The following is a 24,566-nucleotide window of genomic DNA, read 5'->3' on the forward strand; positions in this document are numbered from 1 at the left end:
TAAGTCCCAAGTCTTAGTGATCCATAAACCAGGACAAAATATAACTAAAGCTTTAGCTCTAAAAATTGACAATCAAAAGATCAAATCTGTGAATACAATCAAGTACCTCGGTTTAACAATCGACAAGAAATTCTCCTGGATTCCTCATCTACAAAATATTAAACTTCGTACAAGATCAATAGCTAACTGCCTACGACATATGCATGGATATAACTGTGGCCTAAATGCCCATATAACATGTATTCTTCTAAAAACAGTCATCTCAAAAATGGTAAATTATGGAGCCGGAATTTGGGCACAACCAATGACAGTGAGAAAGATCAAATGTTTAAATTCAATTCAAAGGCCTTTTACTCTCTGCATTATGCGGGCGTATCGCACAACTTCAAATATAGCACTTGATACTTTAGCTGGTACTCTTCCGATATCAATCAGTGCAGAAATTGAATGCACCTATATGAAAGTCCTTCAACTTAACCAAGCCGCAGAATTCAACAACCAAACCTTTTGGCCATCCAAACTCTGAAAAGAAAATTAACCCCAATCTTATCCATCCAGCGCTTCGCTTCAGCAAAATAATATTCCCCACGTCTGAAGAAAATTAAAATTCATCTCCAATTGCTTATACTGATGGATAAAAAATTGAAGGAAAAGTTGGTTCCGCAGTCTTTTTTCAAATTACCCCCTCAAATATCATCAAATGGAAAGGCCATCCTCATAATAATAATAGTGTTTTCCAAGCGTAATTGTCAGCTATAAAAGCAGCAATTGAAATAGCCATTCTCAAAAATCTCAACGAATTTAGCATAAAATCTGACTCCCAAGCAACTATTCTAGCTATTAAAAATCCCTTATTTTCCTCTCCATTGATATCCGACATAAATTCTCTTCCAGAAGACAAACAACAAAAATCAGCATTATATTTACAAAATTTCCACAGGACTAGTTTCGATGGTTTTACCGAACCACCATCCTCAGCTGCAAAACCACAAATGAACAAGATAGGAAAAAATGATTAGATAAGATAAGAAAGCCTGGACAAGAATAAGCATGTGGTGCCATCTGTTGGTGAAACCAGAACTAAAACATAATTTCTTTAAAGGCCGAAGGCAAATTTGGATTGGAATTAGGATCGTTAACTAGAACAGAAAGATTTTTATGAATGTGAAATGCCTCTAGAAAATCCAGTTCTCCAATGGAAGATGTTTTTTGAATAATTTTGGCAGCAGAAAAATTGAAAGTGTGATTTTCGGACCAACAATGTTGGGCAACAGAAGACCTCTGTGTTTCCTTTTCTCTAACATATGCCTCATGTTCCTTGACGTGAAATTTTAAGGCTCTTTGAGTTTGGCCAATGTAAATTAAACCACACTGGCAAGGAATCCTATAAATACCCCAGGAATTCATATCCGGAATGGGGTCCTTAAGTATGGAACTTGGAATTTTATTGATGGGAGAATAAACAACCCGAAAGTTAAATTTCTGTAAAATATGTGCAACTTTATAGCTAATTGATAGAAAGAAGGGAATGACAACAGAATTTTTATAATCTCCTAAAACAAGAGTGTGTCTTTTAGTGTGTTGAGATGAGAATTTTTTAACTGCTTGATTAATAATGTTGGGTGAAAAGCCCCTGTCAATAGCTATTGCTTTTAAATAATTTAGTTCTTCATCAAGGGCTAGTTTGGAGGAGCAAACTTGAAGAGCACGGAAAACATAGGAATAAAATGAAGCTAACTTTTGTTTAGTCGGATGACATGATTTAAAGTGTGGTGGAAGGCAAACCGATGAAGGTTTACGGTAAACTGTAGTACTGAAGTTGGATGTGTTACGTGTGACCAGAATGTCGAGAAACGGAAGAGAATTGCAAGTCTCAAGTTCAAAAGTGAACTGAATAGCAGGATCAATAGAATTCATTGTTGATAGAACTTTATTTAAATCATCTTTATTACCTTCAAACAGGGTAAAAGTATCGTCTACGTAGTGGAACCATGCCGGGAAGTTTAAAGTTTCAAACAATTTTGATTCATAATAATGCATGTAGATATCAGCAAGGATGGGACTGAGGGGGCTTTCCCTCAGTTTGCTTGTAATATTTATTTTGGAAAACAAAATGTGTTTGTTTCAAACAGAGTTGAGTGAGAGAAATTAATTAATAATGATTTTACATCAAAAGACTCATCAAAATTTACTCATGGTTTCTTTTGATGTAAAATCATTATTCACCAATGTCCCGGTGGAGGGTGCATTAAGATGTCTAGAAACCAGACTTCGCGAATTTCATTTCTCTTGCATCGAAATTGATGAGCTAATTTCTCTCCAGGCTTTCTTATCTTATCTAATCATTTTTTCCTATCTTGTTCATTTGCGGTTTTGCAGCTGAGGATGGTGGTTCGGTAAAACCATCGAAACTAGTCCTGTGGAAATTTTGTAAATATAACGCTGATTTTTGTTGTTTGTCTTCTGGATTAGTATTTATTCAGCGTGTTATTGTGTCTTAATCTTGACAAAATTCAAATTTCATGGATCAAAGGACAAAGATCAGGCAGATGAACTAGCCAAAGAAGCAGCTATTAATCAAGATTGTACTGAAATCATCATTCCGTGGCCTTGCTCAAATTTCAAGTACCAATTAAAACAACTTGCTTCAAAATCTTGGCAAGATATGTGGAACAATGCTCCACAGGGAAGACGCACATATAACTTGATCCCCAATGTAAGCTTCGCATCTCTGAACTCGAATCCTTCACTAAATTACTTTATAACAAACAGGACATGGACCCTTCCCCACATATTTCTACGCAAGAAATTTGACAAATTCTGATATCTATATATGTGGGGAACAGGGAACTCCTGATCATTACACTTTCTCATGCCCCTTAACTGAGGATATTGACATAAAATCCCCAAGAACTGACCTCCTGGCATTCCAAAGGTTTTTATTTAAAGATAAATATCAATATCTAAAGTTTCAGAAAATTATGCAACGACTCTCTTCCTACGGCCTAGATCTCTGTCAAGTGTAAGTCCACATACAGTTTAAACTTAGTGAATTTTTACATGCTGTGATTATGGATAAAATGGCTCCGCTCGTGAGCTTTATAAACTGCAATAAACCAATATATCTGAAATAACCCATGGACACTCACCTCTTTAGCAATTATTATAACAATTCATTTTAACATTGTGTTGCCAGTACTAATTACAATTATCTCATTATGTTTATTTGTTTATTAATTATGTTTATCTCCTATTTTTGTTGCACCAAATCAGATGTTTAATTTATCTTGTGAATCTCAAATTGTATTCCAACTATTTTGTAATCTATATATGCCCTACACCATTATTTTTAATAAATACTGAATGCGGGGCATACTGTGCAATTACACGATGTACCATAATAGGCAAACTCTAGATCTTTTGAGTATATGCAAATTCTTATAAAACTTGCAATTACCCCCCCCTTTTTTTTTACCTCGGAGTTAGTATGGGAAGGCATTACCAATTGACCTATGGTACATCGCTGATGTCCCCCATTCTTTTACCTTTACCTTTACCTTCTTCAGGGTTGATAGTAGTTGATACATGATGAAAGATTTCTGAACTTATATTGGACTACCCAACTTATGTTCCTTCTGCTTGGCTGCTGGTAGACTTGCATTGAAAAGAAAAAAAGCACTATTTTTTGCACTATATGTTACCATGTACCAGTTTTGTTTGTAAAGATGCGTGTATCAGACATATATTTCCAGTGAAAAATGCCTATTTTGGTCATCAGCTGATTTGTCTGTTGTAAAACTTTCGAAATGTAAGAAATATATTAAAAAGAGTTTAATTGCTCCAGTGCAGAAATAGTAAAATGAAATGAGAGATTTTACAAATACCTTTAATACCTTTGTAAAGCAAATGTTTGAAAGATTTCGGTGTGAATAAATATAATTTTTTCCTGTTACATTTTTTTTTTAATTAGACTCTAATTGGTAAACGAGAAAAAATATTTTTGTCCTATTCCTTCAAGTGTAGTGTAGAACGGTCGTTAATGCGAGATGAGATTCTTGACTAATATGAGACTTAAAAGTTAGGGGTGTTTTGTTTATATGTCGCACTTACAAATATAGCAAAATATACATCATAGTGAGATTTTCTATGTTACTATGGGCACTAGCATCTTAATTTGTAGAGTGAAACATGAAGCGATTCTAAAGCTAAAAATAGTGTTCCCTATTTTTAGTACTAATAACTTGCTGGAAAAGTTTGCGGAGATACTCTTTCTATATCAGTGATGGCTATGGGTTAAGATATTACTTTATTAGGTTAAATATAAGGTACTTAACTATTAATGGAACCACACTGGCGCAATCTGTCAATTTTTTACAAATGAAAATGTAAAAGTCTCTTATCAGCTGCAGGATAATGATTTTCAGAAACTCTTTTCTAAAGTACCAAAAATAATCCTATCTTATATGTGTAATTATGAGAAAATGTCATTTTACATTATAAATCATATTTAAATGAATAATAGAATGGGGTACAGTCAAAAGTCTTTAATCCGGACTCATCGGGACTTCGGCAATTCTGGATTATAGATCATCAATTTAAATTTGGTAAGATGGCATGCAGAAATTATAAAATTAAAAATATGAAACCATAATTTATGAAATAAAAAGCAAGTATGATCTAAAGGTTATCAAAATTTACAAAAAAAAAAAAAAAAAAGCTTAATATTTATTAAAAATTTTTTTCAACGTGTGCATGCATAAAGCTTACTTTACGCATAGTCGAAATTAGAAAATTGTAACCAGAAAACTATTTGATGTGTATTTGTGATATTTATAATGATAAGGAATTTGATTTAAATCATATGAAAGACAGAGTACATCGAGATAAAATGCTACATTTAGTAAGGAATTATAAGCCGAATAAAATAAAAACATCTGCCCTGAAGATAAGGATAGTGCTGACAGATCAACTTCCAGTTCATTGCATGCCGCGACGTGCCTCCCCGCAGAGCAGCGTGAAATTGATAAACAGATTTCAGAATGGTTAGAGAAACAAAGGATATGCCTTTATCCATTTTTTGCAGCAATTTCACTTTTTGTTTGATGGACATCGAAACATGCTTTCGCTTTGTAGATCCTTTGGCAGCTCCAGAATTGGAAATTCTTTTTGACATAATCGAAAGTTTAAGCTTAGTTTTATAAACTTGCTCTAACAGTCTGCAAAAAATAATAAGCCGGATCCAATTAGAAGATTAAAGAACAACACAATCTGCAACATTAACTGAAATAGATAATTAGATAATTTTAGCCTAGCTTATACCGTCCATTATACGTTAAACACGCATGCCTAAACGTATTATGCGCATGCGTAAAGGTATTATGCACATGCGTAGATACTTTATGCGTTTACGCATGCGCACAAAGTTTGTAGCTTTGAGGTACGGATTAAAGACTTGACTGTATATGAGTTTAGGTAATTCAGTGTAATTTTATTTCTTAAAGGAAAATATTAAATTTTTTTTTTTTAAATTTCATTTAATTAAATGGAACTCAAGAGTTATTCGAAATCTTATTCATTAGTCTTTTTTAAATGTTCTATTTCAGCTTCTTTTTCTTATTCGATTCATTTTTAATCTATTTACAGAGTTGCTAACTCTCCCGATTTAGGCGGGAGACTCCCGATTTTCGACCGCTCTCTGGCCAACATGATTTACAATATATTTCTCCTGACTTTTTCTTATTCTTAAAATTTCTCACGATTTTTATGGAACTTGGCTTAATACTTCGTTATATGAAAAAAAAAAGTGATTTTTGACGCCTGAAAGCAATTGAATCATGGAGGTAGGAAGTAAGATGGAGTAGCACTAAACAGGTTTCTCTCATACCCTGCTCTGAAGCACCGGCGATCCCTACGTGGTGACTAAAACATTGGGTCATTTACCATTAAGTTCAATGGGTTTTGACGCAATCGGATGTAAATATTTTATAATTACGTCGTGAATATACATATAAATGAATATATTTTCTTTTTCTGCAATACTTCAGAGTCCTAAGTATATGAAAACAACATATTTTTAAACAACATTTCATTCTGAATGGAATTAAGTGCTATACTTTTCTCAGAATGGTTTAATTTGAATGAAATATTTTCACAAGTTTTCGTTAATTACATTAGAAAAAAAATTTAAGGTAATTCGATTTTATTCGGTTAAGGTACAAAAATTAAGATCAAAGTTTATTGTATTATTAATATTAAAATTATGCATTATTTCTTTTCTATTTATAGAGCTTCTTCCTAAAATACTTTCTTAAATATGACATGATTTTTTGGCTTCTGAGGCATCTTTTAAATAAAAAAAATATTTATAATTAATGCTCTATTCGGTTCATTTTAAATTAGAGAATTATTAAAAATTAGCGAAATACTTTAAATAGTACTTAACTTTCTCTGAACATTTCTGAGAGGGAATAAAATAAGGATTTTTCTAATTATTTAAAACTTGTAACTGAGTTATTATAAAATGTAGGGGGAATAATTCTTTTAATTATCAGATTTTTTTCTCATTAATTTCAACAATAAATATTCCAAAACTCTTTATTACTTTCTTAAGTGCGCATCTCATAGTGTTACGTAGCAAAAAAAATAATATTTTTATGCTTAACTTTTATCTCTTTACGTTTAACTATCTTTTCTCTTGGTACCGTGACAAAAAAAAAAAAAAAAAAAAAAAAAAAAAAAAAAACTAAATCTAACTACTTAACTTTGTACATACATAATCAAAACTTTTAAATCTAAAAGACATCAAAGAAAGATATCCTCCCTGGTGTTTTGTAGAAACACGATCATTTGACAAAAACAAAATTCGAAAATGCACTTCCTCAAATCTTTAACATGGTATCTCTCACTAAATGAAAACTAATTTATATCTCCAACCTGAAAACACATAAACTTCAGTACAAAATCTAGAGATAGCCCTAAACCTTTAACATTTCAAATACCACACAGAACTCTTCAAAACACCGGGGAAAGATACAATCTCCCAATTAAGAAGTCTACACAATAAATCAAATTAAAATCAGTAAACGGATCGTATAGTCACCAACACAAAACTGATTTTTCTACTACTGCAATATAATTACCCAGGTTCGGTTGATAAACCATGTTTCCGTAAGGATCACATGGGTGACCTACAGTAGACCACAATTAATACACACACACACACACACACACACAAAAAAAAAAAAAAAAAAAAAAAAAAAATACAATATTAAAAATAATAAACACATTTATTGAAAATTCACACACATTATAATTTAAGATAGCTGGCCAGACTACCCCTACAAAAATCTTTTAAAGTTATTCATATTTTTTTTTTCAAATCAATCTCATATTTAACATTAATCCATTAATACAAAAATCATAGCGAAACACGTCACAGTTCTTAATCATTTTAAACAGGAACTCAAGAAGATTAAATTCATTTAAAAAGACTAATTTAGAATAAATCATATATAACATAGCACTTAACCATTAAAACAAAGATTCACTTCCTCCAATTAATTCAATTAACTTCTGACTATTAAACATTAAATAAAAAAAAACCTTCTCAGCAAAAAAATATAGTAAAATATATTCAAATTTTATCTACTTAACAAGACAACTCTTGCCTTAGTATTAAGCATTTCCAAATTTAAAAAGAGTATGTATCAAAATAAAACACCAATGAAAATATAAAGTCACTCACGAAATCGGCGTACCACCTTTGAGAGACTCAAGGAGCTGCCCAGATCCAATCGTTGAAACATTAACTGCCAAATCTTCATCGTTGTTTCCAGAACCAGAACCTTTTCATAGTTCATAGTTTTCAAATTCCTCCGTTAAGCAGCACATTAACTCAATCAACTTCCCGTTTTGGAAGTTCCACTGAAGACAAGAGAAGGAGGTCGAAACTGGAGACAAAAGACCAAAGCAGACCTCAGGCGATGACGACTTTCCATATTTCCATCTTTTCGAAAGCAAAATAGATACTTTAGAACGAACGAGCACTTTAGATACTTTAGAACGAGAGACTATTCCACAAATGGGAAAAGAAACCTCAGCGACGAAATTGAAAATAATAGGGCGCAAGAATTGCTGCCGTCAACATGACGAGCAACCCACACTGTCTCGGACCCTCCGTACCCAGAAATCTTGGAGATAAAAACTTAACTGTATACCGCGGTCGGCCCCCGAAGAGCTGCCGCGTTTTTCCTCCGCTCCATCGCAGCACCTCACTGACCGCGGCCGGCCCCTTAGGGGCTGCTGTCAAAGTAGCAAATCCGCTAAGGCTCCAAAAAATTCTGCTAATCCTTTTCTCTAAAAAATCTCTTTTCAGTCCAAAAGATCCTCTCGTTTTCCGTGCAACGGCTTAAGAAACCTCGGTTTACACACACCAAGAAACGCCTCAAAATTACTATTGGTTCAAACAACACTAAAATTAAAAATTTAGCCAATCTTAAGGAAACTTGGACTCTCTTTCGCCAACTAGAAGAAAGGTCATAAATCGCCACTGAAATTCTCAGAAATTCAGAACTTTCTACAAGAAGACAGACCCTTTCTTTCCCCTGCAACAGAAGAATGTTTCCAACCTATAACTCTGTCAAAAAAATCGCCGCCCCTTAGAACTATTCGCCTCTGAACGAGAAAAACACGTGTTTTCAACCCCCGCGAAAAAAGGGGAAAATGCAGTTGGACAGTGACCTCTAACCTCCAAAGAAGCCTACGCGTGAGAAACGGAAATACAACCCCCTTTTTACTGTAACACATATTCAGCCAAACTTAAGGGAGCTTTGCCTTAAAGTTTAACAATATTAAATATTATACATTAATTTAAAAATAATGATAATACAAACTCACAGTAAAATAATACGCAAAAATTATACACAACAAAAAATACATAAGAATTTTCCATAACAATAGCATTTGCTTTACAATGTCTTTTAATAGATTGCTTTCCTGTACGAACAATTCTTGCTTAAATAGTTTTATAACGTATTTGTCAACAGGATTTCAATTTATGTTTACAATTCAATATTAAGGTTATTATATATTTAGATAATATTTATAATCATTATAAATTAGATACATTTAATAATTAGATTTCTTCACAGTTGTTTATAAATGAATAAATTCTGCATTCCAAATACATTTATAAATAATTAAATCATGATTTGTGTATTTTGTTAAAGGCAGATACATGTTTTTTGCAAGCACATGCATAAATACCCTTTCATATTTCTCATTTCTGGCATGTGCAAATCTTTAATTGTGCATTCACTATATTTTATTTTTAATTAACCCAAATAAATAAAACGTGTAAGCCCAAAGGGATTATTTTTCAGATATATAAAATTAAAATGAGGAACAGTAAAGCCTTTCCTCTAAAAAATTTTAAAAGGTACATGTTACAATAATATATGGATGTGAAAAAAATTTATTTTATTTAAAACATTTTGGCGTTTGGAACATAAAATAAAAGTAGCGAATACTCTAGCAAGGGTATCGAAAGACGTATATAATTTTAAAGGTACCGTAAGTTATTTTTCATTCTTTATGCATAACATTTTTGCTAAAATTTATATTTTTGTAGTTCAACAGCTTAGAATTTTATAAAACAAATTCATAATCAAAATCGCTGTTGTTAGTTATCAAAAAATAACCAAGATGTGATTTTTGCTTAAATGTCGCTAAACTATACAAATTGCTATTATCTATCACTCTATGAATGTTTCTTTCATGTGAAAGTGTCCCTTTTTCTATTTGTATGGAACTGTCGTGTGTCGAAATACTATCAGAACACTGTTAAGCGAGCTTCTGAATGTAATCAAAGAACACCTCATCTGGTGACCGAAGCTTTGAAGCAGTGCTTCAGTTTTAGTGCCCGGTTGGCCACTCCTTCCTTTCTTACCTCCATGGAAAGGACACTCACAAACAACTATGCTTTCCTGGATTTTAGACTCAGCTTCCGGTAGCCAGGATACCATTGAGATCGATCAGAAAGATAATTTTAATCGTAAATTTACTGTGATCTTTACAAAAGTAATAACATCCTCCAGCATAAAAATCAAGTCATACTAAAACCATAAATTGAGCTCGTTTATAGCTCGTAATTCTAGCATACTGTACATTGATCCTAGTGTAAGGTAATAACAGATTTTTGTCTCGCTTACTATCGCTACCATCAATCTTCGTCAAACCAGGTGATAACGTTTGATGCATGGATTGTTTAAAAAGTTTATCTGAACAAACTGCGATACTTCTAAGACTTTGAAGACAATATATTAAGCTTTTTGAAGTAGAAATATTTAAAAATTATTTGAGTTTAACTCGTTAATCGAACCACGGGTTTTAATTTGCAAGCTGAATGTGCTAACCACTGCATAGGAGGAAAGCGCTCAGGAGAAATCACTTAAAACCTTATAAACTGCACAAACAGAAAAGCGGGGACATTTCCGCATAAATGAAACATTCATTGCTTGGATGGGTAATAGCAATTTGTATAGTTTAGTGGCATTTTCACACAAATCACATCCTGATTATCTTTTGATAACTTGCAATAGCGGTTTTGATTATGAATTTGTTTTAGAAAATTCTAAGCTACTGGACTACAAAAATATATATTTTAGCAAAACGTTTCTGTTATGTAATAAGGTGTTTTCGCTATCCATCCAGCATATCTTCGTGGTGTAACAGTAGCACACTCGACGCGTATTCGAGAGATCCCAGTCCCAGCAAAGGCATTGTTGCACGTTTTCATGTTTCCTGCCTGAAAAAAAAAAAAAAGAAAAAAACTTAATTACTTTGCAGTGATGCTTGAACAAAAAGGGTGGTGGAAGATTATTCATTACCACCAGGATTTGACGATTGGGTCCCCTAATTCACGGTCGCCCTCTAAAAGGGGGAGTATATAAGGTATTTTCTTCCTCCTTCTAGCATGCCTTTGTGGTGTAACGGTAGCACACTTGGCGTGTATTCGAGAGGTCCAGGCGAGGGCATTACACTTTTTTTACGTTTCCTGCTTCAAAAATAAACTAATGACTCTACAGTGTGTTAAGAATGATAAATACCTTAAGGAAGCATTAAAATGCCAAAATATCGCTCAACTATAACAGTTTAAAACTCAATTTCCTTATAATTAATGAGTATAAGCGTGTAAATTTGTATACATCTTTCAATATCCTTGATTGTGTATTTGTTATTTTTATTTTATGTTCTAAATATCAAAATGTTTCAAGTAATTCCTTTCAGAATGATATGTCGTTTAAAAATGTAGTCTTTCAAATACTTAGGACTCTGAAATATTGTATAAAAAGAAAATATACACATTTATACTTATATATACGACGTAATTACGAAATATTTATTTCCCATCTTGTCAAAACTTATTGATTCCCCCCCCCCTGTAAAGGCAAGTCACCGAATGTTTTGGTCACGAAGAGGGGTGAGTCACTGCTTCAAAGTAGTGTAGCAGTGTATGGGAAAAACCAGTTCGGACTTGTCCGCTGTTTCTTATAGGGGACTTACTTCTAGTAGCATCCAGCCCTAGCATGGTTTATGCTTCACGCATGCGCAATAGGCATATTTTCAGCAGTGTAAACTTCGTCGCTTGGCCAAAGAACATGTATGTGTGTTTGGCTTGGCGATGAATTCACAATTCAGTTTTCAGCGATGCGTAAGTGAAACTATTACTTTCTACCTTCATGTTAGTCTAGGAGAGATAAGACATACTCGGATTTTCCTCCTGAATGTTCTGCATCAAAAGCAAGGCGTAACTGCACTGTTAATGCGGTGGGACTCTACCTGTGCTACCATTTTGAAATCCTGGTATTCTGCTTACTTTTACCTGCACCTGTACATATAATGTTACATGTGAAAACAGAATTTTATACTAAAAACTTCAGGTATAAGCTACTTGTTAAAGTGCTTTGTGAAGAAAATTTTCCCAGTCTCGAATACACTAGCCAAAAAAGCTTTTCTATTCATTAAGCCAGTCTCATAACTAAAAGGTAAGCAAGCAAAATCTCTAACTTCTGGCCTAATAAACAAAAAAGAATAAGAAAAAAAAAAATCTGAATGGTGAATGGTTTCAGATCTTAAATTACGTCCAAAGGGGTGTTTTTTTAACATTTTGTGTGTTACCTTTATTTATTAAATATCATATATTCTTTGAACTTAAACCATAAAATTCAGTTCCATAAAAATGTCTCAAAATAATTTTAAAATTAGCATATCTTTAGAATTTCCGATACACAGTTCCGTGCACTGGAGATAAAAAGGTCCCCCCCCCGTAGACTGTTGCCATTGCTCGCTTTGAAATCCTTGAGTTTGTTAATCAAAAATTCGTTAAAGTTTTACAAAATATGAAATCTATAATAAAACAAGTTTCAAATTTGGTCTTCCTCGTGCCCATATTCGTAGGAGGATTACATCATTCAAAATTCGATGGCTCTATGTACCATTGTTTTATCACAATGCGAGAAATATACATACATTTATGCAGATTTTCATTATTTAATTTCTTCAAATATAATGTACGACTCTTAACATTTGGTGGCAACAGTTGAAAAGTGAAACGGATATTTATAGTGATTCAACGCAAAATCGCAAAACGAAAACAATAGTCCTTCAGGGATAAAGCCCCTTTGGACTAAAAATAATGCTATGCATTACCTATCTTTGAAATACATTTTATCAGTTATTCTTATCTCATACAGGAAAAACTTTGCACATTTTAAAGAATTCTGCCTTCCAAACTGTTTTCTTTTTTGAAGGAAAAAGCAATTTTTATTCACAACATCGTACATTTCCAAGGTGCAGTGGGAAGTTAAGAAAGCAAAAGGTGATTACATGAGACTTAATTACAATGCAATCTGCGCTATTAAAAAATACTCTTTTCTCCATTTTCAAATTTTAATGATGGTGTACATGAGCTAGACTGATAGGTAATGTTACTAGACTGCTGACTATAATTAAAGGTATATTTTTTAATGTTGACTCAATTTATTATTTTTTTTACCTCTTTTGTTTCCATGAATAATTCACCTTTACAGTGAATACTGGTTATTACATTTATTAAGTTTTCTAATAAGTAATGAAAATTTGTACACATTTTTTATGCAGAAGAAAGCATGTAGAGATTCATATTGCTATATAATGCATTTTTCAATGAATATGTTTTTTTAAATTTTCACTGAAACTTGTATAACTTTACATTAATTTAAATGTTTTAACTTTATTTAATTATTTTTATTAAATATTTTAAAATTTATTTTTAGCATTGGATGCCCATGTTACAAGGGGCACCGTTATTGATATAGCTGAAATTGAAGAAATTAAAGCAGTCCACATCGCAATGAGGTCTTCAGAACGTGTATACATCGAATTTTGTTCGTATACACGTTCTGAAGACCTCACTGCAATGTTTAGATCCTGTCAGCGTGGACTCGGAAGGCCAGACTGCTTTGCACATAGGCTTGCACAAAGGAGTCCTTGGGTAATATTAAAATTCCTGTTCATATATTTGATTTCGTTGAATTATGAATTTAGTAAGTTCCAGTTAGAAACCAAATCTAATGTTATTTCTCATTAGATTTGAATTCTAACAGGGATTATTGCACATTACACTTGGTTTCTTACAGGAATTGTTTCACATTAGATCTGACTTCCATCAATGCAGTCAAAAGGATAAACACATCTACTGTTCTTGTCATAAAATATTGCTAGGTCAAATCTAAATTTATGCTGAACATGTTTGAGTATTCTTTCACATTGTGCAGTGAAACTGAGCTGAATGCACTGAGATTTTACTGAGACATCTTAAGCATAGTATTTACTTTCGATTCCACCCCTTTCAATCAATATTACTACTTAAAAATTGAAAGAAAAATGACGCAGTGTATGCAGTTTTTGAGAAAAGCAGCAGTGGCGGCTCGTAGCTAAAATGAGTGGGGGTGCTGTTTAAAAAAAAAAAAAAAAAAAAAAAAAAAAAAAAAAAAAATTAACATTTGTTTTAAAATTGTGTAAAAGGAAAATAACATGTATAAAAATAAAATTTATTTTGAAACTTCATGAAATCTTACAAGTTCAAACTTTATCTAGTCATATAAAATCGTAATCCATTCTTCTTATTTTAATTTGCGCGAAAAGATGAATAATTTTCTCCTTGATCTCTCGATCACAACTGAGGAAATTTTTCTTTATTGAAAGCAATACTAGGGCATTTAGTCTTCCTGAATTCCTAGTGCTTCTTAGAAAAGTTTTCGTTTTTTTTTTTGTGTTGAACAGCAGCGTTCTGCCTCTGATGTAGCCATGGGAACTCTCAAGAGAATTTTATCAGTTTCGTAATTTCACTAAAAACATTATCTAGATTGTTTTCGAAGATAAATTTCAGCAGCTCAGTTAATTTGCAGTATTCATGGATATCAGACCTACAATAGAATACTTTTAGCTCAGTTTCAAGCTTTTCTTTGTCAGTCATTGGATATGTTTCAGTGGTCAATACTATTTCTTCTACAGGATGTTCATTCCTAAAACTAGCAAAGCATTTCTTGTTAAACAATTTAGCAGCTGCTAAGTGTTTAGTGGAAGAATATTAGTGCATTATATCAGTACATAGTATAAAGTCACATATTTCCTTAACTTCTGCCATTAGTGTCTTTGAAAAATTTCACAGTACTTTGAGTTTCTTAATTCTAAAATAGCAGTTTTGAAATTTGTTATATATTCATTAACTTTAAGCACACTAATTTCTCTGGATTGCATTTAGTTGTATATTATTTCAACATGAGGCATAATCTGATAAAAAAGCTCTAATCATCACTTCAAATTATCATCATTTAGAATTTTAAAATTCCTGTTGCTTTTGCAATAGTTTGATCTGCATTTGATGTTGATTGAATTTCAGCAAGGTAATTTTTTTAAGGTTGCAAGTTTTCATGAACTCTGTTTATGGTCCGTATGATGAAGGAATACTACATGCGCGGAGTAAAAAGAAATCAGATTTCCAACAACACGGCAGAATTTCTGCACTGCAAGAGCGACAGTGCTCTTCTCTCTCCCTTGGCCAGTGCCTCCTAGATTATAAAGCCAATGGACAGGTTGTAGAAACAAGTGTTACTTCAAAGTTAGTAGGCCCACAAGATGTTCTCGAGGTTTGGATTCTCAATTGGGAAGCCATTGCTTTGCGGTGTACATAGACTGGAATGTTAGCACATGCTGTCGGGGAGAAGAAATACTTGGTAAGTTCGTATTTATTGAAATGTAACTTTATATTTTGTTCATTGAAATAAACGCTTGCTATTACTAATGTTGAATTAACTTAAGTATTAATTGCTTAATTATTAGTAACACATGTATACTTATTATGTTTATCTTCATATTGATTAGCCATTATTATTATTATTAATCTTATTTCTGAATTTACTTAATATATTTTGTTTAAGTGCATCACCGAAGTTTTAATTTTATGTGTGCAGTATCTAATGTTACGTATTTTCTTTTATAAAAGTTTTTTATTATTTCATTACTGTTTTACGAATTTTTAACCTAATCATTTATATAAAGCTTAACAGTTTTTAAAAATGTAATTGAAAGTAAACCTATACAATAAATCTAGTTAAATTAATAATTACGTATATCAGTTAACAATAATATGTGAGTGTGTAGAATAAATGTGAGTGCATTGTATAATGAGTGTAAGTAAAAGTGAGAATGGCAAACTTTTAAAGTTACGTGATCAAAGCGTTCAGTATTTGAAGAACAGTCTAGTAAAAACGTTTGTTTTATTGTGAGTTTAATTATATATTAACTTATCACTATTGAAAGATGTATTTTATGTGGTTTCTAAATTTATACTGTGTATTTGCATACAATGTATTTAAATATTAAAGCAGTAAATTCATCTTAACATTCCATAAATAGTGTTTAGTTTACCAAACAAAGTCTTTCTTCAGATTTCACATATATATTTTACTGTTCAATATTCTAAGCAACATAAAATCAAGATCACTGTATTTAAATAAAAATAAACAATATATTCAAATGTTTTCTGGCAGCCACATAGAACGATTCTAAGGAAAACTCTGAAAATGCCCGTGAAGCAAGCCTACTTGCCAGTATTTCAAGGGAGGGCAGATTTCAGGGTTTGCAGTCTTAACCACCTGTGGGAATGAATTGCTATGAATGGGGTCTAGTGCAGGTGATCTCAAAAATAACTAGGGTTAGGTTTTATCATCCCTAACCTAAACATTTGCAAAGAAGGCATTAAACATCATTATTATTCGACAGCAGTATTACATAATCCAAAATTAACTTTCTGAAAAACACTACTATCTCTAACATCACTAACCAACTTCAAATTCCTAAAAGCGTCCACCAAATCTAACGCAGTGCCTTCAGAGGATGAGTCTTTCTCTTCAACGTCAATACTGACTCCCTTGTCATGTCTCCACGTTTCATTGAGATCTAAGCAAGCAATGTTCTGCTTTGTCACCATTTTTTTCTTTCCTTTTCGTCTAATAGTTTTAAGATCTTTTTTTAGCCGTTTGACCGCGGATGTTAAAATCGCTTTCACAAGAAGATTTTCCATATTTTCTGATTTTTTCTTCTTAACACAGTAAATCATGTCTGAAATTTCTTCACATTCTCTCTTCCGCTTTCCCATTCTGCATCAAAGAGAGATAAAAGCAGTTAAAATAAAATATCAAACGGATTTTAAGTCGAATACCAATGATCACCAAACACTGGACGCTTGCAGCACAACGATGAAATCACCACGTGCGACTGAGAGCAAACTTGCTTTTGCAGGCGTTAGGTCTTTCTGCCTGATGACGAAAATTACTGCATAGTGTTTTGCAAGGAGAGTTTTAAATATCAAAATACAAAAATAAAGTAATTCAATAAATTTAATATATTTATTTACGAAAGTTTCCTGCTGTAGTAAAAATAACATGGTTATATAGAAAATTATAATTAATTTTAACTTACATACATTTTCTCAAATCCAGGAGTTTTCACTGAGTTTTCTGTAAAGCACAGGGAATAGGGCGTTCATATTGTAAACAGCCTGAAGATTCCTTTCCCGGTATTGTTGTATTCCTTTACGTTGCTGTTGTGAATTTAATTTGTTTTATTCTAATAAATACGAAAGGAAATGAAGTCAGCCTTGTGTGGGTGTGGGCTGTTAAATTAAGGTCTCTTAGGTTGCTAGCACTCGTCGGTTTGTTTCGGACGAACAACTGTTTGGAACAATGTTTCTGTCTTGTCACAACAGCGAATAACTATAGATCACTTTGGTGTTAACACAGAGGAAACTAGTTAGTCGTAGCTGATAGCTCACTGGTTGAAAGAGAACAACTTGCAATTTTTTTGGAAAGAAAGGAAAAAGGTGCACGTGTATCTTTCAATAGTAAACCAAGCAGAAAAATTGTTCGAAACAGTAGTTCGTGTGAGACAAATGATGTGTGATATGGGCCTTACAGATCAAAAATTGCTTCAAAAAAAAAAAACCTAAGGACTATAAAATATCTGTTAAACTAACTTACTGTCTTTAACAATACAGCTTTTTTATACATATCGCCTTCTGATTTTGGCTACAGTTCGTATGTTGGAATTCATGATGATATGTGATTGATTATAGCCACAAAAGGAGAAATTTCTGAAATGTCTATAATAAAATTAATTGTTTTGAATACCATAATTGAAATTAACTGCAAATTGTCCTTATATTCTGAACAAAAACATCGAGCTTAGAGCATAATGTTTGCATATTTTGCCTTAATTAACTATTCTTGTTTCTGAAGAATTGTCATCATAATTGGGTAAAAAATTGTCTGTAGCTCTATGTCACTCCGAAATTAAGCTGGTGAAAACATAGATCAAATTTAAAAATTCAGGCAGTTGTCTTAAAGAGACGTGTGGTAATTTGCAAGTATCAAAGAAGTTATTTTAGACAAAGCTTTAAAAGAGTAAGAAGGAATCTTCAATTGAAAATTAATTTTGTTCATTATGTTTTAATTATCACATAAAATCAATTTCAAACAATGCCCTAAAAGTACTCCTTTTCTGAAAGCTATACCAGTATGTTACACAGACAATCAGAAAAGAAGAGCCATTGGGGTTCTCTAACTTTATTATTATCATATATAGTTTTAAAACAAAATTATTTCATTTGCACTTTAAATAGCTAATATGCCGAAAACATGGTTAGTAACTTCGCTTATAATAAATGGATTATATTCGGTTACAATAACTATTAATTTTTAAATAAAATACAACAAAAGAAACTGTTAGTAAACCGCACATTAAGCAACATAAAATCAAGATCACTGTATTTAAATAAAAATAAACAATATATTCAAATGTTTTCTGGCAGCCACATAGAACGATTCTAAGGAAAACTCTGTAAATGCCCGTGAAGCAAGCCTACTTGCCAGTATTTCAAGCGAGGGCAGATTTCAGGGTTTGCAGTCTTAACCACCTGTGGGAATGAATTGCTAGGAATGGGGTCTATTGCAGATTTTTTCAAAAATAACTAGGGTTAGGTTTTATCATCCCTAACCTAAGCATTTGCAAAGAAGGCATTAAACATCATTATGCTTCGACAGCAGAATTACATAATCAAAAGTTAACTTTTTGAAAAACTCTACTATCTCTAACATCACTAACCAACTTCAAATTCCTAAAAGCTTCCACCAAATCTAAAGCAGTGCCTTCAGAGGATGAGTCTTTCTCTCCAATGTCAATACTGACTCCCTTGTCATGTCTCCACGTTTCATTGAGATCTAAGCAAGCAATATTCTGCTTTGTCACCATTTTTTTCTTTTCTTTTCGTCTAATATTCTTAAGATCATTTTTTAGCCGTTTGACCGCGGATGCTAAAATGGCTTTCACAAGAAGATTTTCCATATTTTCTGATTTTTTCTTCTTATCATAGTAAATTATGTCTGAAAGTTCTTCTCATTCTCTCTTCCGCTTTCCCATTCTGCATCAAACAGAGATAAAAGCAGTTAAAATAAAATATCAAACGGATTTTAAGTCGAATAGCAATGATCAGCAAACACTGGACCCTTGCAGCACAACGATGAAATCACCACGTGCGACTGAGAGCAAACTTGCTTTTGCAGGCGTTAGGTCTTTCTGCCTGATGAGGAAAATTACTGCAGTCTTTTGCAAGGAGAGTGTTAAATATCAAAATACCAAAAATAAAGTAATTCAATAAATTTAATATATTTATTTTACGAATGTTTCCTGCTGTAGTAAAAATAACATGCTTATATAAAAATTTTAATTAATTTTAAATTACATACATTTTCTCAAATCCAGGACTTTTCACGGAGTTTTCTGTAAAGGACAGGGAATAGGGCGTTCATATCGTAAACAGCCTGAAGATTCCTTTCCCAGTATTGTTGTATTCCTTTACGTTGCTGTTGTGAATTTAATTTGTTTTATTCTAATAAATACGAAAGGAAATGAAGTCAGCCTTGTGTGGGTGTGGGCTGTTAAATTAAGGTCTCTTAGGTTGCTAGCCTTCGTCGGGTTGTTTCGGACGAACAACTGTTTGGAACAATGTTTCTGTCTGGTCACAAAAGCGAATAACCATAGATCACTTTGGTGTTAACACAGAGGAAACTTGTTACTCGTAGCTGATAGCTCACTGGTTGAAAAAGAACAACTTGCAATTTTTTTGGAAAGGAAGGAAAAAGTCGCACGTGTATCTTTCAATAGTAAACCAAGCAGAAAAATTGTTCGAAACAGTAGTTCGTGTGAGACAAATGATGTGTGATATGGGCCTTACGGATCAAAAATTGCTTAAAAAAAAAAAAAAAAAAAAAAAAACCTAAGGACTATCAGATATAGACTATATATAAACTAACTTACTGTCTTTAACAATACAGCTTTTTTGTATATATCACCTTCTGATTTTGGCTACAGATCGTATGTTGAAATTCATGATGATGTGTGATTGTTTATAGCCACAAAAGGAGAAATTTGTGAAAAGTCTATGATAAAATTAATTGTTTTGAATACCATAATTCAAATTAACTGCAAATTGTCCTTATATTCTGAACAAAAACATCGAGCTTTGAGCATAGTGTTTGCATACTTTGCCTTAATTAACAATTCTTGTTTCTGAAGAATTGTCATCATAATTGGGTAAAAAATTGTCTGTAGCTCTATGTCACTCAAATTAAGCTGACGAAAACATAGATCAAAGTTAAAAATTCAGGCAGTTGTCTTAAAGAGACGTGTGGTAATTTGCAAGTATCAAAGAAGTTATTTTAGATAAAGCTTTAAAAGAGTAAGGAATCTTCAATTGAAAACTAAATTTGTTCATTATGTTTTAATTATCACATAAAATCAATTTCAAACAATGCCCTAAAAGTACTCCTTTTCTGAAAGCTATACCAGTATGTTACACAGACAATCAGAAAAGAAATGCCATTGGTGTTTTCTAACTTTATTATTATCATATACAGTTTTAAAACAAAATTATTTCATTTGCACTTTAAATAGCTAATATGCCGAAAACATGGTTAGTAACTTCGCTTATAATAAATGGATTATATTCGGTTACAATAACTATTAATTTTTAAATAAAATACAACAAAAGAAACTGTTAGTAAACCGCACATTAAGCAACATAAAATCAAGATCACTGTATTTAAATAAAAATAAACAGTATATTCAAATGTTTTCTGGCAGCGACATAGAACGATTCTAAGGAAAACTCTGAAAATGCCCGTGAAGCAAGCCTACTTGCCAGTATTTCAAGCGAGGGCAGATTTCAGGGTTTGCAGTCTTAACCACCTGTGGGAATGAATTGCTAGGAATGGGGTCTAGTGCAGATGTTCTCAAAATTAACTAGGGTTAGGTTTTATCATCCCTAACCTAAGCATTTGCAAAGAAGGCATTAAACATCATTATGCTTCGACAGCAGAATTACATAATCAAAAGTTAACTTTTTGAAAAACTCTACTATCTCTAACATCACTAACCAACTTCAAATTCCTAAAAGCGTCCACCAAATCTAAAGCAGTGCCTTCAGAGGATGAGTCTTTCTCTCCAATGTCAATACTGACTCCCTTGTCATGTCTCCACGTTTCATTGAGATCTAAGCAAGCAATATTCTGCTTTGTCACCATTTTTTTCTTTTCTTTTCGTCTAATATTCTTAAGATCATTTTTTAGCCGTTTGACCGCGGATGTTAAAATGGCTTTCACAAGAAGATTTTCCATATTTTCTGATTTTTTCTTCTTATCATAGTAAATTATGTCTGAAAGTTCTTCTCATTCTCTCTTCCGCTTTCCCATTCTGCATCAAACAGAGATAAAAGCAGTTAAAATAAAATATCAAACGGATTTTAAGTCGTATACCAATGATCAGCAAACACTGGACCCTTGCAGCACAACGATGAAATCACCACGTGCGACTGAGAGCAAACTTGCTTTTGCAGGCGTTAGGTCTTTCTGCCTGATGAGGAAAATTACTGCAGTCTTTTGCAAGGAGAGTGTTAAATATCAAAATACCAAAAATAAAGTAATTCAATAAATTTAATATATTTATTTTACGAATGTTTTCTGCTGTAGTAAAAATAACATGCTTATATAAAAATTTTAATTAATTTTAAATTACATACATTTTCTCAAATCCAGGTCTTTTCACGGAGTTTTCTGTAAAGGACAGGGAATTGGGCGTTCATATCGTAAACAGCCTGAAGATTCCTTTCCCAGTATTGTTGTATTCCTTTACGTTGCTGTTGTGAATTTAATTTGTTTTATTCTAATAAATACGAAAGGAAATGAAGTCAGCCTTGTGTGGGTGTGGGCTGTTAAATTAAGGTCTCTTAGGTTGCTAGCACTCGTCGGTTTGTTTCGGACGAACAACTGTTTGGAACAATGTTTCTGTCTGGTCACAAAAGCGAATAACCATAGATCACTTTGGTGTTAACACAGAGGAAACTTGTTACTCGTAGCTGATTGCTCACTGGTTGAAAAAGAACAACTTGCAATTTTTTTGGAAAGGAAGGAAAAAGTCGCACGTGTATCTTTCAATAGTAAACCAAGCAGAAAAATTGTTCGAAACAGTAGTTCGTGTGAGACAAATGATGTGTGATATGGGCCTTACGGATCAAAAATTGCTTAAAAAAAAAAAAAAAAAAAAAAAAAAAAAAAAACCTAAGGACTATCAGATATAGACTATATATAAACTAACTTACTGTCTTTAACAATACGGCTTTTTTGTATATATCACCTTCTGATTTTGGCTACAGATCGTATGTTGGAATTCATGATGATGTGTGATTGTTTATAGCCACAAAAGGAGAAATTTCTGAAAAGTCTATGATAAAATTAATTGTTTTGAATACCATAATTCAAATTAACTGCAAATTGTCCTTATATTCTGAACAAAAACATCGAGCTTTGAGCATAGTGTTTGCATACTTTGCCTTAATTAACAATTCTTGTTTCTGAAGAATTGTCATCATAATTGGGTAAAAAATTGTCTGTAGCTCTATGTCACTCAAATTAAGCTGACGAAAACATAGATCAAAGTTAAAAATTCAGGCAGTTGTCTTAAAGAGACGTGTGGTAATTTGCAAGTATCAAAGAAGTTATTTTAGATAAAGCTTTAAAAGAGTAAGGAATCTTCAATTGAAAACTAAATTTGTTCATTATGTTTTAATTATCACATAAAATCAATTTCAAACAATGCCCTAAAAGTACTCCTTTTCTGAAAGCTATACCAGTATGTTACACAGACAATCAGAAAAGAAATGCCATTGGTGTTTTCTAACTTTATTATTATCATATACAGTTTTAAAACAAAATTATTTCATTTGCACTTTAAATAGCTAATATGCCGAAAACATGGTTAGTAACTTCGCTTATAATAAATGGATTATATTCGGTTACAATAACTATTAATTTTTAAATAAAATACAACAAAAGAAACTGTTAGTAAACCGCACATTAAGCAACATAAAATCAAGATCACTGTATTTAAATAAAAATAAACAATATATTCAAATGTTTTCTGGCAGCCACATAGAACGATTCTAAGGAAAACTCTGAAAATGCCCGTGAAGCAAGCCTACTTGCCAGTATTTCAAGCGAGGGCAGATTTCAAGGTTTGCAGTCTTAACCACCTGTGGGAATGAATTGCTATGAATGGGGTCTAGTGCAGGTGTTCTCAAAAATAACTAGGGTTAGGTTTTATCATCCCTAACCTAAACATTTGCAAAGAAGGCATTAAACATCATTATTCTTCGACAGCAGTATTACATAATCCAAAATTAACTTTTTGAAAAACACTACTATCTCTAACATCACTAACCAACTTCAAATTCCTAAAGGCGTCCACCAAATCTAACTCAGTGCCTTCAGAGGATGAGTCTTTCTCTCCAATGTCAATAATGACTCCCTTATCATGTCTCCACGTTTCATTGAGATCTAAGCAAGCAATATTCTGCTTTGTCACCATTTTTTTCTTTTCTTTTCGTCTAATATTCTTAAGATCATTTTTTAGCCGTTTGACCGCGGATGTTAAAATGGCTTTCACAATAAGATTTTCCATATTTTCTGATTTTTTCTTCTTAACATAGTAAATCATGTCTGAAAGTTCTTCACATTCTCTCTTCCGCTTTCCCATTCTGCATCAAAGAGAGATAAAAGCAGTTAAAATAAAATATCAAACGGATTTTAAGTCGAATACCAATGATCAGCAAACACTGGACCCTTGCAGCACAACGATGAAATCACCACGTGCGACTGAGAGCAAACTTTCTTTTGCAGGCATTAGGTCTTTCTGCCTGATGACGAAAATTACTGCATAGTGTTTTGCAAGGAGAGTGTTAAATATCAAAATACCAAAAATAAAGTAATTCAATAAATTTAATATATTTATTTACGAAAGTTTCCTGCTGTAGTAAAAATAAGATGCTTATATAGAAAATTTTAATTAATTTTAACTTACATACATTTTCTCAACTCCAGGAGTTTTCACGGAGTTTTCTGTAAAGCACAGGGAATAGGGCGTTCATATCGTAAACAGCCTGAAGATTCCTTTCCCGGTATTGTTGTATTCCTTTACGTTGCTGTTGTGAATTTAATTTGTTTTATTCTAATAAATACGAAAGGAAATGAAGTCAGCCTTGTGTGGGTGTGGGCTGTTAAATTAAGGTCTCTTAGGTTGCTAGCACTCGTCGGTTTGTTTCGGACGAACAACTGTTTGGAACAATGTTTCTGTCTGGTCACAAAAGCGAATAACCATAGATCACTTTGGTGTTAACACAGAGGAAACTTGTTACTCGTAGCTGATAGCTCACTGGTTGAAAAAGAACAACTTGCAATTTTTTTGGAAAGGAAGGAAAAAGTCGCACGTGTATCTTTCAATAGTAAACCAAGCAGAAAAATTGTTCGAAACAGTAGTTCGTGTGAGACAAATGATGTGTGATATGGGCCTTACGGATCAAAAATTGCTTAAAAAAAAAAAAAAAAAAAAAAACCTAAGGACTATCAGATATAGACTAT

At 32.6% G+C, this 24,566-nt stretch overlaps 1 long non-coding RNA gene and 1 pseudogene across 2 annotated transcripts in view; one reads left to right on the forward strand and one right to left on the reverse strand.

The window, feature by feature from the left end:
* Positions 1-17,682, reverse strand: part of LOC146993762 (uncharacterized) — a 240,511-nt gene extending 222,829 nt beyond the window's left edge. The window contains exon 1 of the long non-coding RNA XR_015043888.1: positions 17,545-17,682. This is a non-coding gene — a long non-coding RNA (uncharacterized LOC146993762). The remainder of the gene's footprint in view (positions 1-17,544) is intronic.
* Positions 1-24,566, forward strand: part of LOC146993764 (uncharacterized) — a 299,602-nt pseudogene that overhangs the window by 16,546 nt on the left and 258,490 nt on the right. The window contains exons 2-3 of the transcript XR_015043887.1: positions 13,314-13,531; positions 14,960-15,275. The product of XR_015043887.1 is annotated as an uncharacterized LOC146993764 (transcript). The remainder of the gene's footprint in view (positions 1-13,313; positions 13,532-14,959; positions 15,276-24,566) is intronic.

The sequence above is a fragment of the Stegodyphus dumicola genome, chromosome 11 (genome assembly GCF_044657685.1).
Source record: "Stegodyphus dumicola isolate Sdum_Otavi_A_Nest chromosome 11, ASM4465768v1".
Classification (NCBI taxonomy): Eukaryota; Metazoa; Arthropoda; class Arachnida; order Araneae; family Eresidae; genus Stegodyphus; species Stegodyphus dumicola.